Source organism: Halichoerus grypus, chromosome 9, assembly GCF_964656455.1.
Source record: "Halichoerus grypus chromosome 9, mHalGry1.hap1.1, whole genome shotgun sequence".
Classification (NCBI taxonomy): Eukaryota; Metazoa; Chordata; class Mammalia; order Carnivora; family Phocidae; genus Halichoerus; species Halichoerus grypus.
The window spans coordinates 24,962,166-24,968,509 of NC_135720.1; positions in this window are offsets into that span (position 1 = coordinate 24,962,166).

Genomic DNA, 6,344 nt, shown 5'->3' on the forward strand with positions numbered 1-6,344 from the left:
GCCTTTTAACTTTTAGCAGAGATAACTAAGAAACAGTTACATCTCAATTTATTTTATATAGATACATACACACATGTGTGCACATGCACACACAGAAATATAGGTAGAAAACAGACAAATTAATGCCGTTTTTCTAAATATAAAAGTTGAGAGATAAGAGAGATCAAGTGTAAAAAATCAATTCAGGGTGGTAGTATTTTAAGTGATTATTTTTCTTTCAGATTTAGTTAATGTATTACAGGCTATTGAGCCTAAGAAGATTGAATATGGGATATCGATGCCAGACATGATATAATTCCAACCCAATTACCATTACCATTGACTTCTTTTGGTGAAAGCTAAGCACCCTTCTTAGAAAAGAACTCTAATTATACTAACGATTAGGGTTCAGGCATGTTTACTTGGCTAGCAGGACTCTAACAGAAAGGGAGGAAACTGGCAGTTTCTATAAGACTCTAAGAGAAAATTCACCATGAGAAATGAGAAAGTCTAGCACCTAGCAAAGGCATTGGTGCAAATAGCTGTTGCAAGAACCGTGCCACCCTTATACCATATAAGGCCCCCGTGGGGAGTAAGACTGGGTACGGATAAAGCCTAACAAAAGGAAGAACACTTTGAGGTTTAAGCTATCCCGCAGTGGAGAACCTCCAGAAGAGCCCAACACAGGAGAGGCAGGGCTATTGTTGTTCCTCCTACACAACCAGTCTTTCTGCTAGGTCTTCTCGGTAGGTCTTAATGGTACCTCATTCAAAAATAAATTCATGGCATTTAAATTATATACAGACGAAGGGAACAAGAAGCAGTCCTAAGCAGAGTACAGCACTGCTTCGCCTAGTGGCCCGAGCCAATCACCTAGAATTCAGCCTTGAGTAGCATGCCAAGCGATGACAGCAGCACCAGCCTGAGGCAGGGACAGAAGTAGGACTGGGAGCTGCTTACACAGCAGACCCGGCAACAAGATGTGAGAGCACAGAGGAAATGTGATGCGTGGGTGGAGCCTGAGTTCCTGGCAATTTATGGGTGAGAGAGAGCCTGACAGGAAAAGCGAGGTATGCATACCTCTGCATCATGGTGCCCACAATCCAGAAAAACATGCGAGTACTCAGAAAGGAGAGAAGAGGACAGACGGGAGATATGCGGCAGTAGAACCAAAAGGACTCAAGAAGGAGCAAGAGAATGGTGACAAGGAAGAAGGAATAGTCAAGGGCAATAGTGATGTCTTGAATCTGAGTCTCTCATGGAAGATTTAGAAAATTATTTTTATAACAAATAATATTTAAAAGTAAATAGGAGTGCTTGTCAGTTTCAATGTCATCTAGTTTCTTGACTAGTACATACAGTGCAGTCAGGAAACAAATCTCCTAGTCTTCCATCTAAGATGTTTCCTTTGTCCTTCCCTGCATTCTCCTGGGCACTGAGATGCAGAGAACTTACTGGGATCTCTTGATTCCTCCCCCTTCCTTGTGTCATGTCCAGTATCTGAATTCTCCAGGTTCTACCTCAGCAATATCTTCTACATGTCGCGTTCCTTCCTGTCCGATTTACAGAACCTGCCATCAGCACCTTTCCAGTGGCTGGAGAGAAAGTTACTCTACTAATCACACACAAACTTCACTGAACTCTCAAGCAACAATCACTCTCTCCTCTCATCTCCTAAAGCATAGTACTATATATAGCCATTATCACTGACTATTTATATGCATTTTAATGGACATTTAATCTCCCCTATCAGACTGTAAGCTTGTGGGAAGAATCAGTAATGATTCCTTTTCAATGAACTTGCACATGGTAGCTATAGAATAAATATTTGTTTGAATTATGGCTGGATAATTATAAGTGGAAAAATAAATTAATGGCATTCAAATGATATACAGACTAAGTATTAGGTAATGTATTAAAAACAGTGTCTATTTTTAGTTTAGTATTTCTAATACTTATATTGACGTTTATACACTCCTTACATAAACATTAATTGTCTTAAAATTCTCCCACCTAGAGATGTGTAGGAGGATCCGCATACATATATCCACACATACATATTTTGCTATGCTATTCTAACAATACTGCATTTAATAATGGTAGACTTAACTGAAAGACTTGAGTTTTCATTGAGTTCTGCCAATTTCTGAGTCACGTAACCTGCCTAACTTACTTTACTCTCTAAGCCTCCAGTTTCTCTCATATAAGTGATTTAATTTCTAGACTTGTTTTAAGGCTAAAATGATATGAGAAAACAGTCTGTTCAAAGTAGATCTCAGTAATTCGTAGGTCTTAAATAATACATGTCCTCACAGTGGAAATTGATTGCATATTTGCCCTTTTCCTTTTATCTCTTCCTTTTATTGCTTTCTTTCTCCCTCTCACTCTTCCTCTGTCTCTCTCTCTCTTCAAACTACTATTTAATGTACTGGGAAAAATACCGGACTAGGAGCCAAAAGACTTGTGTAGAGTTTAATAGTTAAGTGACCTTGGGCAACATACTTAGTGTTTACAAATCTCAGTTTCCTTTTCCATATAAATGAAAAATAAAAATGGATGTGAAAAATGCCATGAAAGCTATTAATTTTTATTAATCTATAAGTTTTTTATTAGATTTAAGAAAAATAACATAAGGTTATTATGACTGCCCTAGTTGTTTCAAATACTTTCCCTTGAGATCATGCTCTTGACCTTGAGTATAATACAAACTGGAGTTTTAAGGGATGCAGATTTTATTTCTTCAGCAAAATCTGAAATTGAAGTTTAGTTTTAAGTATATAGACACCCATATCAAGCAATTCAATTACTGGAGCACAGGTGGGTAAGGTTAAAGTAAGTCATCTTCAAAGTCATTCTCATTTACCTTTGTAATGTTCTGGGTAACTATACCTGGACACTGATACGTACATATTTTGAGAAGTAACAAAAATTCAGGCCTTGAATAATGAATGTACCCTGAGACAGTCTGAGGAAAAACAGAAAGTTTTCTACATTTCCCATTTTACTTCATGGCTCAGAATCTTCTGTTCTCCTCATATATTCTAGAGACAGTTGGGCCTACCTGACATATGGTAATAAAGCACCATTCTGGTTGAGCCCTACTTTCCTACTGTCTCTGAATTATTACAAATGCTTTCCTGCTCATTGCTGGTACTGTGGGAGAATAAAATCAAATAAAACTTAGAAAAGAACTCCTAAAGTACTTTATTACTTAGTATGTTTAATCTCATCAATAAAATCTGAAAATAGAAGCTGTCAGATATGCAAATACTCAAGAATTGGCTAGTATTTTGCTTAGCTCTTCATCATAAAATTTTTGCATGTTCTGGCAAAGATTGTCAAATCATCCTAGCTGAAAGAAAACTAATTTCCACAAACTGTTATTTGCTATATTCTTCCAAAAGTCTGTCATTACCACCTGTACACATTAGCTAATTATCTCCTGTCTGTTGTTTCAATAAATGTATTTTGTTTACAATTGTCTGTACCACTAAGTAAGAGGTCTTTTTAAAAATAATTGATTGTGGAAAACTTGAATATGAAAAAAATAATAAAAACTTGTGGAAAGTAATTATAATGTAAGGGAAGAATATAGGTTAAAGAGCTACAGGGAAAAAGACATGGTGGGTAAGGAAAGGACAAGGGGAGAAAATGCATTCACATATTATTCATTTAATACACTCAGTCATTTTTAAGAGGTGAGAAAATATGCAAGTAGAAAAAATAAGACATTGTTTTTACCAGGTTATGATCAGTGAGGAGTTCTTTGAGGAGAACACATGGCATATACACCATTTTAAGGGAAAGTCCTGGATCTGCACCTGCATTTGAACATAGTATGAGTGAGAATGAAAAATTCATTTATTGTGTGAAGGCACTCACACATTTTTGTTGTTTTTCTTATCACAGCAAGAATTAAGTACCTTGACAAATACAATAATTAAATACTAATCCATAAGGTGAAAAATCATAAGTGCTATAAAAGTTTTTAAAGGACTGAAGTCTGTTAACATCTAACCATGAGCTCGGAGACTGCATAGAGTCCAGCTCTTTCACACCTTGTTTTTAAATGGGTTGAAGCAGTCAAGAGAAACAAAGCAGGAAAGAGGAAGAAACCAAGCTGGACTTTGGAGGTAAGTATGTTGTAAGTAAATAGTAGGTGACAATATCAAATCTCTGTGATGCTCAAATAATCATTTCCAACATCGGTCACTCGTTGCATGTGAGGATTTTTTTTATTAAGTTTTTTATTTTAATTCCATTATGGTTAACATACAGTGTAATTTTAGTTTCAGATGTACAATATAATGATTCAGCAATTCTCTACATTACTCAGTGCTCATCATGATAAATGTGCTCTTTAATCCCGTCCCCTATTTCATGCATTCCCCCCAACCATCTCTCCTCTGGCAACCATCAGTTTGTTCTCTATAGTTAGGAGTCTGTTTCTTGGTTTGCCTCTCTCTCTCTCTCTTCTCTTTTTTTCCCTTTGCTCATTCATTTTGTTTCTTAAATTCCACATATGAGTGAAATCATAAAATATTTGTCTTTCTCTGACTTATTTTACTTAACATTATACTCTCTAGCTCCATCAATGTTGTTGCAAATGTCAAGATTTCATTCTTTTTACAGCTGAATAATATTCCATATATATAATATATATTCTTTACCCATTCATCAGTCAATGGACACTTGAGTTGCTTCCATAATTTGGAAACAACAAAACTAAAAGGCAATCTACCAAATGGGAGAAGATATTTGCAAATGACATATCTGATAAAGGGTTAGTATCCAAAATCTATAAACAACTTTTCAAACTCAATACCCAAAAACCAAATAATCCAATTAAAAGCTGGGCAGAAGACATGAACAGACATTTCTCCAAAGAAGACATACAGATGGCCAACAGACCCATGAAAAGATGCTCAACATCACTCATCATCAGGAAAATGCAAATCAAGACTACAATGAGATATCACTTCAAACCTGTCAGAATGGCTAAAATCAAAAACACAAGAAAAAACAAATGTTGGTGAGGATGTGGAGAAAAATGAACCCTCATGCACTGTTGGTGGGAATGCAAACTGGTGCAGCCATTGTAGAAAACAGTATGGACATCCCTCAAAAAGTTAAAGATAGAACTACCCTATGATCCAGTAATCGCACTACTGGGTATTTACCCAAGAAACACAAAAACAGTAATTCAAAGGGATACATGCATCCCTATGTTTATTGCAGCATTATTTACAATAGGGTATGAGGATTTTTAAATGACTTCTTCACACCAGAAATGAACATTACTTGAAATCTTTAGGATAATTTCTTCAGATTTCAGCCCACATTCATTTTCCCATCCTCAGACCATTCATTCTCTCTTCTCCCATCCATTCCTCCAAATTCTTAACTCTTCTTAACGTTTTGTGTATATGTCTACCTTGTGAACTATATTTTTTGTAAACATTTTTATAAGTGTATGAGTATAAATCTTAAATATACAGACTGAAGAATTTTTATTAAGTGAACATACCACTGTAACGACCACCCAGATCAAGCAAGAGAATATTACCAGAAACAAAGGAGCCTTCTCCAAGCCCCCTATCTAGGAATTAGTATTTTGATGTCTATCATAAGATTTTAGATCTGCTTTTGATTTTTCTATGAATGGAATAATACAGTGTGCATTCTTGTGTGACTGACTTCTTCTGTACAATATAATGTATATGAGATAAATCCATGTAGCATTTTTCATTGTAAGATTATACTAAAAATATTCATCCATTCAACTGTTTATTAGGGTTGGCCTCAGTTTTCACTTATTAGCAATAATACAGCTGTGAACATATTTCTGTTGAAAATATATTGAGAAGTAAAATGCTAGGTCAGGGGGTATGAGTAGGTCAGCTTAGTATATAATGACAAGGAGTTCTCCAAAGTAGTTATAACAATTTAAACTACCATTATCTACTAAAGTTCCAATTTCACTAATCTTATATTTGGTATTTTCAAAGTATTTTATTTGCTTGTTTCAATTTTAGTCATTCCAGTGGGTAGCAGTGGATTCTCAAAATGATTATTAGTTGCATTTCTCTGATGACTAATGATGTTGAAGATCTTACAGGCTTATTAGTTGTGCGTCCTATTATAAAAATACTTCCTGGATTTTTGCTGATTTTTAATTGGATTGTCTACAATTTTCTTTTTGCTGTTTTGGATTTCTTAGTATGTTCTGTATACAAGTGCTTTGTTGGACATACATATTGCAAGAGAGTCACCCTCTTTGTGGTTTGCCTTTTCATATTCTTATTGATGTTTTTAATAAAATTCTATTTATCAATATTTCCTTTATGGTGCTTCAGAGTTTTCTT